A 14,905-nucleotide genomic window follows, 5' to 3' on the forward strand; every position below is an offset into this window, starting at 1 on the left:
CAGACAGAGCACAGGAAGAAAAACACGCCCCGTGATCACTCAAATCACACACTAGAAAAGAAGAAAAGCATCACAAAATTAGCGCGCAACCAAGCGCAGGGGACTTGCAACCCACACAGTAACGTTACAAGCCTAGAACATGAGCTGCCGAAGCAAGCACCCAAAGTCCCACAACCAACACCAAGGGAGAAGCACAAACAAAACCCCAAGCATGGCAGAAACCCACTGACTACCAAGACCCAGGGGTAAACCACCCCACAGCACCACTGGAAAACCAAACACCACACCAACAACCGACCAAACCAGCCACATCCGAGAACAAAGCGAGCTCCCCGTGCAGGGAACTGAAAGCAGGCCAGGCCACCGCATGACCCTTGAAAAAACCCCAACCAACCGAAATGTCAGCCCAAAGCGTACCAGGGGCACATATGGCGGGGCCCAAATACCAGACACCCTCGGCGGCCAAAGACAACCTGCAGGAAAAAACTCCGCCCAGAACCATATTCCATGCGGAACTTACAGTAAACCAGCAAGGACCGGAACAGGGGCACCTAGCGAGCCCCGAGGAAACCAAAGCAGAGCAAACGCAATCACTCCCCGTCCACAGGAAAACTGCAGACCAACGCCAACGGAAGACAGCAACAAACCACACCCCAACAAGCGTAGAGCACAGGAGTATCCCCCTCCGGAAAACCACCACAAACAAAAGAAACCACGAGGAAAGACAAACTGAGACTCAAAGCGAAACCTACCCACCGCCACATCAGCTAAAGCACCCAGCACGACATACAGGAGTCCCATGCCTACCAAAGATCGGGAGCAAAACAGGAGAAAACATCAGACAATACACTAGGACAAACAGAGCAGCGGAGAGGGACTACAACTAGTGACGGAGAGAAACACCAAACAAAGGGGGAGAAAACCAAAAGAAACAAAACCGTAACTGGGTGCCACCGATTCAAAATAAGGAACAAGCCTCAGGAGCTAAATCCACAAAACCCGGTCATCCAGAGCGTAAGGCCAAAAGACCACTCACCTAAGCGTGCACCGCAGAAAATGATACCACACCAAAGCACCCCGTCAAGAAGAGACGTACCCAACTCACAACCAGAGACCAACATAGACATACACCTATATCCGAGACCCAAACCCAACAAACCCACAGGAACAAAAGGTGGAAACTACCAGAACAGCCATAAGCACACTAACCGGGGAAGGAGAGGGAACCAACCCAGCTAGCCAGTTGAAGACAACTGGCCTGCCAAAGCACCAAGGGCAGGCACGAAAATAGAGCCCCCCCTGCCCCCCCGCAACAGCACACTCACTAAGTCCAGAAGATGGAGAAGGCACAAAAGCAGGAGGAACCACTTCACCACCGCAGGCGTTGAACAAGGCACGCTGGAGACCACCTGGTTGCGGGTACTCTGCCGCCGCCCGGAATGGCGCCGGGAAACCAGCAGCAGAGAACTCAGGAAGAGGGACAGCAGCGGAGAGGGTTTGGGGTGCAGTGGCTGCCTGAACCATGCGCTGTGATCCGAAGTTTACAGCGATACAATTGTCGTGTCAAACAGAGTTGCGATATAAATATATATATATATATATATATTTTATTTATTATTTTTTTTTTTTTTTTTTTTATAGGTATGAAAAGCGACCAAAATACGCTATATGGGACTGTAGACTTTATATATTTAATTTTTAATTCGCGCTTACACGCGGATCAAATGAGGATATATAACTTGATAGTGCGGACATTGACGCACGTGGCAATACCACATGTGCCTGTGCATTGAAATCTACACAGTTCGTACTTTTTTTTTTTTTTTTTTTTTTTTTATTGTAATTTTTTTTATTTTTTTATTTTAATTTTTTGTATTTTTTTTTTTTTTTTTAATTTTATTTATTTAATTATTTATTTTTTAAATTAATTAAGTAAATATTTTTTTTTTTTTTTTTTTTGCGCATACGCCATTGAAGGAATGCTGCAATCGAAGACATATTTAGATAGTACGGACATGTACGCACGCAGCGATACCATATACATGCTTGATGTAATACAGTTTTTTTTTTTTTGTTTTTTTTTATTTATTTATTTAATTATTATTAGTTATGTATTTATATTTTAATTCATGTTTTTATGTATGGGGGAAAAAGGGGGGGGGGAGGAGTGATCCAAACATTTATCATGGCAAGGGTTAAATATTTTTTTTTTTTTTTTTTTTTGTGCGCAATGCTATAGCTCCATAGGGAGCCATAACACTGCACACACAGATCACTTGCCATGTATTAACATGGCAATGATCTGGGTTGTCAGTGATTGATTGCTCAAGCCTGAATTTCAGGCTTGGAGCAATCAATCCACGAGCGGACGCGCAGGAGGCAGGTGAGTGACCCTCCTGCTGCGTTCCAGCTGATCGGGACATCGCGATTTAATCGCGATGGTCCCGATCAGCCCGACTGAGCAGCCGGGACACCTATACATACATTCAGATGCGGCGATCAACTTTGATCGCCGCATCCGAAAAGGTAATGCCGGACATCTGCCCGATCGGCGATGTCCGGCATTAGCACGGGTCCTGGTTGCTAATAGCAACTGGGACCCGACGGCTATGATGCGCGCTCGCCTTGTGAGCGCGCATTACAGCTGGGAACACGCAAATGGACGTTAATAAACGTCCATTTGCGCAAGGCTACACAAAACAGCCGCAGCAACCCAGGGGCCGCCACCGCAGACGGAGGGGACAGCAACGGGGAAGGAGGCAAAGCGCGCACATAAAGAGCACGCCTGGCAAAGGGGCTCGGGCCAGGGGCAGAGAAGTGGATTGGAGGAACGGGCAAGGAAAAGGATTAAAGGTACGGGAAGAGGATTAAAGGAACGGGGCAGGGAAGAGGAGTAAAGGAACGGGCAGGACAGGCGGACGGGGGGGGGTGGTGTCAAAGGAGAGCGGGACTGTGAGAGGGCGAGAGGTCCGCCAGCCTCCCGAACCTAACGCCAGGGTGCAACAGGAGGGGAGGCCAGCTAGCCACGAGCGAGCATGCCAACCCTCACCCTCCTGCTCCATCCGGGCCATAATATAAGGGGCAGATACATACCAACCGGCAGACAAAACTCCGGGTCCTGGGCAGATTGAGGGGGGAAGGGAGGCACCACAGCTATAAATACCCAGGGGAGGGCCTCTGAAAGCCCGGGAAACTATTAAACCCCTGATTGGTGCACTCCTTCCCCCCCCCACCCATGGGACATACCACTATAGTTACCAACAAGTTTTACAGGCGGGGGAGGGGGCTAAAAAACCTTGCCTGTATATTTCTTAACCTCTTACTGCTCACCAGTCAGGGGGCAAGCTAGTTATGCACAGCTTGCCCCTCCAGATCCCATACATGATATAGAAGGTGATACTACACTATTGTGTGAGGTAATACTGATCCCATACATGATATAGAAGGTGATACTACACTATTGTGTGAGGTAATACTGATCCCATACATGATATAGAAATTGATACTACAATATTGTGTGAGGTAATACTGATCCCGTACATGATATAGAAGGTGATACTACACTATTGTATGATGTGTGAGGTAATACTGATCCCATATATATAATATAGAAGCTGATACTATACTAGTGAATGATGTGTGAGGTAATACTGATCCCATATATAATATAGAAGCTGATACTATACTAGTGTATGATGTGTGAGGTAATACTGATCCCATACATGATATAGAAGGTGATACTACACTATTGTGTGAGGTAATACTGATCCCATACATGATATAGAAGGTGATACTACACTATTGTATGATGTGTGATGTAATACTGATCCCATACACGATATAGAAGCTGATACTACACTATTGTGTGAGGTAATACTGATCCCATACACGATATAGAAGGTGATACTACACTATTGTGTGAGGTAATACTGATCCCATACATGATATAGAAGCTGATACTACACTATTGTGTGAGGTAATACTGATCCCATACATGATATAGAAGCTGATACTACACTATTGTGTGAGGTAATACTGATCCCATACATGATATAGAAGGTGATACTACACTATTGTATGATGTGTGAGGTAATACTGATCCCATACACGATATAGAAGGTGATACTACACTATTGTGTGAGGTAATACTGATCCCATACATGATATAGAAGCTGATACTACACTATTGTGTGAGGTAATACTGATCCCATACATGATATAGAAGCTGATACTACACTATTGTGTGAGGTAATACTGATCCCATACATGATATAGAAGGTGATACTACACTATTGTGTGAGGTAATACTGATCCCATACATGATATAGAAATTGATACTACACTATTGTGTGAGGTAATACTGATCCCGTACATGATATAGAAGGTGATACTACACTATTGTATGATGTGTGAGGTAATACTGATCCCATATATATAATATAGAAGCTGATACTATACTAGTGAATGATGTGTGAGGTAATACTGATCCCATATATAATATAGAAGCTGATACTATACTAGTGTATGATGTGTGAGGTAATACTGATCCCATACATGATATAGAAGGTGATGATACACTATTGTGTGAGGTAATACTGATCCCATACATGATATAGAAGGTGATACTACACTATTGTGTGAGGTAATACTGATCCCATACATGATATAGAAGCTGATACTACACTATTGTGTGAGGTAATACTGATCCCATACATGATATAGAAGCTGATACTACACTATTGTGTGAGGTAATACTGATCCCATACATGATATAGAAGCTGATACTACACTATTGTGTGAGGTAATACTGATCCCATACACGATATAGAAGCTGATACTACACTATTGTGTGAGGTAATACTGATCCCATACACGATATAGAAGGTGATACTACACTATTGTGTGAGGTAATACTGATCCCATACACGATATAGAAGCTGATACTACACTATTGTGTGAGGTAATACTGATCCCATACATGATATAGAAGGTGATACTACACTATTGTGTGAGGTAATACTGATCCCATACATGATATAGAAGGTGATACTACACTATTGTGTGAGGTAATACTGATCCCATACATGATATAGAAGCTGATACTACACTATTGTGTGAGGTAATACTGATCCCATACATGATATAGAAGCTGATACTACACTATTGTGTGAGGTAATACTGATCCCATACATGATATAGAAGCTGATACTACACTATTGTGTGAGGTAATACTGATCCCATACATGATATAGAAGCTGATACTACACTATTGTGTGAGGTAATACTGATCCCATACACGATATAGAAGCTGATACTACACTATTGTGTGAGGTAATACTGATCCCATACACGATATAGAAGGTGATACTACACTATTGTGTGAGGTAATACTGATCCCATACACAATATAGAAGGTGATACTACACTATTGTGTGAGGTAATACTGATCCCATACATGATATAGAAGCTGATACTACACTATTGTGTGAGGTAATACTGATCCCATACATGATATAGAAGCTGATACTACACTATTGTGTGAGGTAATACTGATCCCATACATGATTTAGAAGGTGATACTACACTATTGTGTGAGGTAATACTGATCCCATACACGATATAGAAGCTGATACTACACTATTGTGAGAGGTAATACTGATCCCATACACGATATAGAAGGTGATACTACACTATTGTGTGAGGTAATACTGATCCCATACATGATATAGAAGCTGATACTACACTATTGTGTGAGGTAATACTGATCCCATACACGATATAGAAGCTGATACTACACTATTGTGTGAGGTAATACTGATCCCATACACGATATAGAAGCTGATACTACACTATTGTGTGAGGTAATACTGATCCCATACACGATATAGAAGCTGATACTACACTATTGTGTGAGGTAATACTGATCCCATACACGATATAGAAGCTGATACTACACTATTGTGTGAGGTAATACTGATCCCATACATGATATAGAAGGTGATACTACACTATTGTGTGAGGTAATACTGATCCCATACATGATATAGAAGCTGATACTACACTATTGTGTGAGGTAATACTGATCCCATACATGATATAGAAGGTGATACTACACTATTGTGTGAGGTAATACTGATCCCGTACATGATATAGAAGGTGATACTACATTATTGTGTGAGGTAATACTGATTCCGTACATGATATAGAAGGTGATACTACACTATTGTGTGAGGTAATACTGATCCCATACATGATATAGAAGGTGATACTACACTATTGTGTGAGGTAATACTGATCCCATACATGATATAGAAGCTGATACTACACTATTGTGTGAGGTAATACTGATTCCATACATGATATAGAAGGTGATACTACACTATTGTGTGAGGTAATACTGATCCCATACATGATATAGAAGCTGATACTACACTATTGTGTGAGGTAATACTGATCCCATACATGATTTAGAAGGTGATACTACACTATTGTGTGAGGTAATACTGATCCCATACATGATATAGAAGCTGATACTACACTATTGTGTGAGGTAATACTGATCCCATACATGATATAGAAGCTGATACTACACTATTGTGTGAGGTAATACTGATCCCATACATGATATAGAAGGTGATACTACACTATTGTGTGAGGTAATACTGATCCCATACATGATATAGAAGCTGATACTACACTATTGTGTGAGGTAATACTGATCCCATACATGATATAGAAGGTGATACTACACTATTGTGTGAGGTAATACTGATCCCATACATGATATAGAAGGTGATACTACACTATTGTGTGAGGTAATACTGATCCCATACATGATATAGAAGGTGATACTACACTATTGTGTGAGGTAATACTGATCCCGTACATGATATAGAAGGTGATACTACATTATTGTGTGAGGTAATACTGATTCCGTACATGATATAGAAGGTGATACTACACTATTGTGTGAGGTAATACTGATCCCATACATGATATAGAAGGTGATACTACACTATTGTGTGAGGTAATACTGATCCCATACATGATATAGAAGCTGATACTACACTATTGTGTGAGGTAATACTGATTCCATACATGATATAGAAGGTGATACTACACTATTGTGTGAGGTAATACTGATCCCATACATGATATAGAAGCTGATACTACACTATTGTGTGAGGTAATACTGATCCCATACATGATTTAGAAGGTGATACTACACTATTGTGTGAGGTAATACTGATCCCATACATGATATAGAAGCTGATACTACACTATTGTGTGAGGTAATACTGATCCCATACACGATATAGAAGGTGATACTACACTATTGTGTGAGGTAATATTGATCCCGTACATGATATAGAAGGTGATACTACACTATTGTGTGAGGTAATATTGATTCCATACACGATATAGAAGCTGATACTACACTATTGTGTGAGGTAATACTGATCCCATACATGATATAGAAGCTGATACTACACTATTGTGTGAGGTAATACTGATCCCGTACATGATATAGAAGCTGATACTACACTATTGTGTGAGGTAATACTGATCCCATACATGATATAGAAGCTGATACTACACTATTGTGTGAGGTAATACTGATCCCATACATGATATAGAAGGTGATACTACACTATTGTGTGAGGTAATACTGATCCCATACATGATATAGAAGCTGATACTACACTATTGTGTGAGGTAATACTGATCCCATACATGATTTAGAAGGTGATACTACACTATTGTGTGAGGTAATACTGATCCCATACATGATATAGAAGCTGATACTACACTATTGTGTGAGGTAATACTGATCCCATACACGATATAGAAGGTGATACTACACTATTGTGTGAGGTAATACTGATCCCATACACGATATAGAAGGTGATACTACACTATTGTGTGAGGTAATATTGATTCCATACATGATATAGAAGCTGATACTACACTGTTGTGTGAGGTAATACTGATCCCATACATGATATAGAAGGTGATACTACACTATTGTGTGAGGTAATACTGATCCCATACATGATATAGAAGGTGATACTACACTATTGTGTGAGGTAATACTGATCCCATACATGATATAGAAGGTGATACTACACTATTGTGTGAGGTAATACTGATCCCATACATGATATAGAAGCTGATACTACACTATTGTGTGAGGTAATACTGATCCCATACATGATATAGAAGCTGATACTACACTATTGTGTGAGGTAATACTGATCCCATACATGATATAGAAGGTGATACTACACTATTGTGTGAGGTAATACTGATCCCATACATGATATAGAAGCTGATACTACACTATTGTGTGAGGTAATACTGATCCCATACATGATATAGAAGCTGATACTACACTATTGTGTGAGGTAATACTGATCCCATACATGATATAGAAGCTGATACTACACTATTGTGTGAGGTAATACTGATCCCATACATGATATAGAAGCTGATACTACACTATTGTGTGAGGTAATATTGAGTCCATACATATGTAACTCCTATGGAGTTGGCTGCAGTACCTGAAATGCTTAGTAGATGACAGAGACCATAAATGAACTAGTATGCTGTTAATAAAGACTGGAGATGTGATCACATGATTATTTAGATTGGTGGAGAGTCCGGTCACATGATTGTGACATCACACAGGTCCTGAATCTCTCAGAGAAAGGATGTGCTTCTAGCTATGAGATACCTGCACCACAGAGACAGCCCCTGTTATAGAGAGTGACCTGCACCACAGAGACAGCCCCTGTTATAGAGAGAGACCTGCACTACAAAGACAGACCCTTTTATAGAGACCTGCACCACAGAGACAGCCCCTGTTATAGAGAGTGACCTGCACCACAGAGACAGCCCCTGTTATAGAGAGTGACCTGCACCACAAAGAAAGCACCTGTTATAGAGAGACCTGCACCACAGAGACAGCACCTGTTATAGAGAGTGACCTGCACCACAGAGAAAGCACCTGTTATAGAGAGATACCTGCACCACAGAGAAAGCACCTGTTATAGAGAGACCTGCACCACAGAGACAGCACCTGTTATAGAGAGATCTGCACCACAGAGACAGCACCTGTTATAGAGAGTGACCTGCACCACAGAGACAGCACCTGTTATAGAGAGACCTGCACCACAGAGACAGCTACTGTTATAGAGAAAGTGACCTGCACCACAGACAGCCTCTGTTATAGAGAGATACCTGCACCACAGAGACAGCCCCTGTTATAGAGAGAGACCTGCACCACAGAGACAGCTACTGTTATAGAGAGTGACCTCCACCACAGAGACAGCTACTGTTATAGAGAGATACCTGCACCACAGAGACAGCCCCTGTTATAGAGAGAGACCTGCACCACAGAGACAGCTACTGTTATAGAGAGTGACCTGCACCACAGAGACAGCTACTGTTATAGAGAGTGACCTGCACCACAGAGACAGCTACTGTTATAGAGAGATACCTGCACCACAGACAGCCCCTGTTATAGAGAGAGACCTGCACCACAGAGACAGCTACTGTTATAGAGAGTGACCTCCACCACAGAGACAGCTACTGTTAGAGAGATACCTGCACCACAGAGACAGCCCCTGTTATAGAGAGAGACCTGCACCACAGAGACAGCTACTGTTATAGAGAGTGGCCTGCACCACAGAGACAGCTACTGTTATAGAGAGTGACCTGCACCACAGTGACAGCTACTGTTATAGAGAGATACCTGCACCACAGACAGCCCCTGTTATAGAGAGAGACCTGCACCACAGAGACAGCTACTGTTATAGAGTGACCTGCACTACAGAGACAGCCCCTGTTATAGAGAGAGACCTGCACCACAGAGACAGCCCCTGTTATAGAGAGAGACCTGCACCACAGAGACAGCTACTGTTATAGAGAGTGACCTGCACCACAGAGACAGCTACTGTTATAGAGAGATACCTGCACCACAGATACAGCCCCTGTTATAGAGAGAGAGAGACCTGCACCACAGAGACAGCTACTGTTATAGAGAGAGTGACCTGCACCACAGAGACAGCACCTGTTATAGAGAGAGTGACCTGCACCACAGAGACAGCACCTGTTATAGAGAGACCTGCTCCACAGAGACAGCTACTGTTATAGAGAGAGTGACCTGCACCACAGAGACAGCACCTGTTATAGAGAGACCTGCACCACAGAGACAGCTACTGTTATAGATACCTGCACCACAGAGACAGCTACTGTTATAGAGAGAGTGACCTGTACCTCAGAGACTGCCCCTGTTATAGAGAGTGACCTGCACCACAGAGACAGCTACTGTTATAGAGAGAGTGACCTGCACCACAGAGACAGCTACTGTTATAGAGAGAGTGACCTGCACCACAGAGACTGCCCCTGTTATAGAGAGAGACCTGCAACACAGAGACAGCTCCTGTTATAGATAGAGATACCTGCACCATAGAGACAGCCCCTGTTAGAAAGACCTGCACCACAGAGACAGCCCCTGTTGGAGAGACCTGTACCACAGAGACAGCCCTTTATAGAGAGAGACCTGCACCACAGAGACAGCCCTTGTTATAGAGAGAGACCAGAACCACAGAGACAGACCCTTTTATAGAGAGACTTCCACCATAGAGACAGCCCCTGTTATAGAGAGACCTGCACTACAAAGACAGACCCTTTTATAGAGACCTGCACCATAGAGACAGCCCCTCTTATAGAGAGAGACCTGCACCAAAGAGACAGCACCTGTTATAGAGAGAGACCTACACCACAGAAACAGCCCCTGTTATAGAGAGAGACCTGCACCACAGAGACAGCCATTGTTATAGAGAGAGACCTTAAAGGGGTAGTCCAGTGGTGAAAAACTTATCCCCTATCCTAAGCATAGGGGATAAGTTTGAGATCGCAGGGGGTCCGACCGCTGGGGCCCCGTGCGATCTCTCTGTACGGGGGCCAGGCTCTCCGGCCAGATAGTGGGTGTCGACCCTCGCACAAAAGCGGCGGCTGACACGCCCCCTCAATACATCGCTATGGCAGAGCCGGAGATTGCCGAAGGCAGCACTCCGGCTCTGCCATAGAGTTGTATTGAGGGGGCGTGTCGGCCGCCGCTTCATGCGGGGGTCGACACGCCCCCTTCGCGCGGGCTGTCGGGGCCCCGTACAGGAGATCGCGGGGGGCCCCAGTGGTCGGACCCCTGTGATCTGCAACTTATCCCCTATCCTTAGAATAGGGGATAAGTTGTTCACCACTTGTTCACTACTGGACTACTCCTTTAACCACAGAGACAGACCCTTTTAAAGAGAGAGACTTGCACCACAGAGAGAGCCCCTGTTATAGAGAGAGAGAGACCTGCACCACAAAGACAGCCCCTTTTATAGAGAGACCTGCACCACAGAGACAGCCCCTGTTATAGAGAGAGACCTGCACTACAGACACAGCCCCTGTTATAGAGAGAGACCTGCACTACAGAGACAGCACCTGTTATAGAGAGAGACCTGCACCACAGATCCCAGATGCTCCACTGGGGGGAGGCACTGCCGAAGACATGTACCCCAGCTCCCAGATAGCGGAGGCTCAGGATCCGCCCGTTGGGCATAGTGAGATAACTAGGATAAGGGATCCCCAAGATGTTAACGGACACCCCCGACACCCTGCTATACAGAATATAGAAGCTGATACTACACTAGTTTACAGTGGTCCCTCAACATACGATGGTAATCCGTTCCAAACGGACCATCGTTTGTTGAAACCATCGCATGTTGAGGGATCTGTGCAATGTAAAGTATAGGACAGTGGTCTAAAACCTGCGGACCTCCAGATGTTGCAAAACTACAACACCCAGCATGCCCGGACAGCCGTTGGCTGTCCGGGAATGCTGGGTGTTGTAGTTTTGCAACATCTGGAGGTCCACAGGTTGTAGACCACTGTTAGAGGTAGTTGTACTCACCTGTCCCTGCCGCTCCGGACCATCACCGCTCGTCACCGCTGCCCGGAATGTCCCCATCCATCGCTGTCGCCACGTCCTCAAGGTGTCCCCGACGCTCCGGCAAGGCCTCTTCTTCCCTGGCATCCGCGCTCTGCGTCGCCGCCATCACGTCGCTACGCACGCCGCTCCTATTGGATGACGGGATGGCGTGCGCAGCGACGTGATGGCGCCGACGATGCAGAGGATCCTGAAGAGGACACGCCGGAGCCCCGAGGACAGGTAAGAGACATCACCGGAGCTCAGAGGGCACCGTAAACGGCTATCCGGCGGCAGCTGAAGCAGTCAGCGCTGCCGGATAGCCGTTTATGCGATGGCCCCACATACAAAAGCATTGTATGTTGATGCTGCCTTCAACATGCGATGGCCTCTGAGAGGCCATCGCATGTTGAAATTATCGTATGTCGGGGCCACTGTATGATGTATGAGGTAATACAGTGGTCTCTAAAGTTATAATATTAATTGGTTCCAGGACGACCATTGTATGTTGAGACCATAACTCAATGCAAACCTGGTAATTGGTTCTGAAGCCCCAAAATGTCATCCAAAAATAGGAAAAAAGTGAGGTTTAACCCCTTAACGACAATTGAAGTAAATGTAGGTCATGTTGTGGTGGTACTTCCCGCACCATGACGTACATTTACGTCATGTACATGACCGTGAGCACCGATCCAGGGACCCGCCGGTAATGGCACACATTAGCGATCGTGCTGATGTGTGCCATTAACACCACAGATGCTGTGATCAATACAGATCATGGCATCTGTGGCAGCGTGGCACTTACAATGGATGATTGGATCCCCCGCAGTGCTGACGCTGGGATCCGATCATCCAGAACGACGGACGGAGGTCCCCTCAGCTGCCTCCGCCGCCTTCCTTGGGTCTTCTGCTCTGGTCTGCGATCGAGCAGACCAGAGCAGAAGATAGCCGATAATACTGATCAGTGCTATGCCCTATGCAGAGGACTGAACAGTATTAGCAAACAAATGATTGCTATAAATAGTCCTCTATGGGGACTATTAAAGTGTAAAAAATAAAGTAAAAAATGTAAAAACAAAAGTAAAAAAAATTTGAAAAATCCCCTCCGCCAATAAAAATATAAATTGTCCCTTTTTCCTATTTTACCCTCAGAAAGTGTAAAATAAATAAATGAATAAACATATTTGGTATCACCGCGTGCGTAAATGTCTGAACTATCAAAATATAATGTTATTGATCGCATGCGGTGAACGGCGTGAACGTAAAAAAAAAAAAAAGTCCAAAATTGCATTTTTTTGGTCACATATTCAAAAAAATATTAAAAATAATAATTAAGTTTCATATATGCAAATGTGGTATCAATAAAAAGTACAGATCTTGGCACAAAAAATTAGCCCTCATACCGCCGCTTATACGAAAAATTCAAAAAGTTATAGGCCTTCAAAATACAGGGATTTTAATCTCTTAAGGACCCAGGACGTACCAGTACGTCCTGAGTCCGCTCCCGTTCTAAAAAGCGGGGCCACGCATCATAGCGGGTTGGGTCCAGCCTCTAACAATGGCCAGGACCCATGGCTAACAGCCCGCGGCACTGATCACAGTTCCGCGCACTATTAACCCTTTAGACGTGGCGTTCAAAGTTGATCGCCGCGTCTAAAGTGAAAGTAAACTACACCCGGCTAGCTCAGCGGGCTGTTTGGGATCGCCACGGTAAAAATGCGGCATCCCGAACAGCTGTAGGACAGAAAGAGGGTCCCTTACCTTGCCTTCTGATGTCCGATCGCCAAATGACTGCTCAGTGCCTGAGATCCAGGCATGAGCAGTCAAGGGGCAGAATCATTGATCAATGGTTTCCTATGAGAAACCATTGATCAATGTAAAAGATCAGTTAGTGCAGTGTTAGCCCCCTATGGGAGCTATAACATTGCAAAAAAAAGTGAAAAAAAAGTGAATAAAGATCCTTTAACCCCTTTCCTAATAAAATTTTGAATCACCCCCCCTTTTCCCATTTAGAAAAAAAAGTGTAAATAAAAATAAACATATGTGGTATCGCCGCGTGCGTAAATGTCCGAATTATAAAAATACATTAAACCGCATGGTCAATTGCGTACGTGCAAAAAAAAGCTTATTATTTGGTCACTTTTTATATCATGAAAAAATGAATAAAAAGCGATCAAAAAGTCTAAAAACCACTACCACACTACCACTAAAAACTTCAGAAGAGAGGGAGGAAGGCACCTAATGTGCGGGATCAGCAGGTCTTGTTAGTGGGGGAAGGGGACGGTAATTCCCAAGCCGCTTACCAGAGTTGGTTGTGCGCCCACACACAACAAGGTAAAGTATAGAATGAATATATGTATAGGTCCACTGCAGCCCTCCTGGGTAGAAGTAGAATCAAAACAGGATGACCGTAAATTCAGAGAGGAACCATCAGGGAGCCAGATAAAATCAATGGATTTATTAGATGCAACGCGTTTCGCTGCGCATGCGCAGCTTCATCGGGCATAACAAGAAGAGGCTGTACTTTCACATGGGGGGGAAATCTCCAGCAGGTTCAAAACTACAACTCCCAGCATGTACTGACAGACCATGCATGCTGGGAGTTGTACTTTTGCAACAGCTGGAGGCACATTGGTTGGAAAACCTTCAGTTAGGTTCTGTTACCAAACTCAGTATTTTCCAACCAGTGTGCCTCCAGCTGTTGCAAAACTACAACTCTCAGCATGTACTGATTGCCGAAGGGTATGCTGGGAGATGTATTTATGCAACAGCTGGGGGTACGCAACTACAACTCCCAGCATGCCGAGACAGCTGTTTGCTGTTTAGGCATGCTGGGATTTGCAGTTTTGCAACATCTGGAGAGCTACAGTTTAGAGACCACTGCACAGTGATCTCCAAACTGTGGCCCTCCAGATGTTGCAAAACTAC

The 14,905-nt window shown here is 44.2% G+C and overlaps 1 long non-coding RNA gene across 1 annotated transcript in view; it reads right to left on the reverse strand.

Moving 5' to 3' along the window:
* The window catches only part of LOC130267680 (uncharacterized), a 41,754-nt gene extending 33,149 nt beyond the window's left edge, over positions 1 to 8,605 (reverse strand). Inside the window, exon 1 of the long non-coding RNA XR_008843242.1 lies at positions 8,562 to 8,605. This is a non-coding gene — a long non-coding RNA (uncharacterized LOC130267680). The remainder of the gene's footprint in view (positions 1 to 8,561) is intronic.
* Positions 8,606 to 14,905: the final 6,300 nt, after the last annotated feature.

This window comes from Hyla sarda, chromosome 4 (genome assembly GCF_029499605.1).
Source record: "Hyla sarda isolate aHylSar1 chromosome 4, aHylSar1.hap1, whole genome shotgun sequence".
Lineage (NCBI taxonomy): Eukaryota > Metazoa > Chordata > Amphibia > Anura > Hylidae > Hyla > Hyla sarda.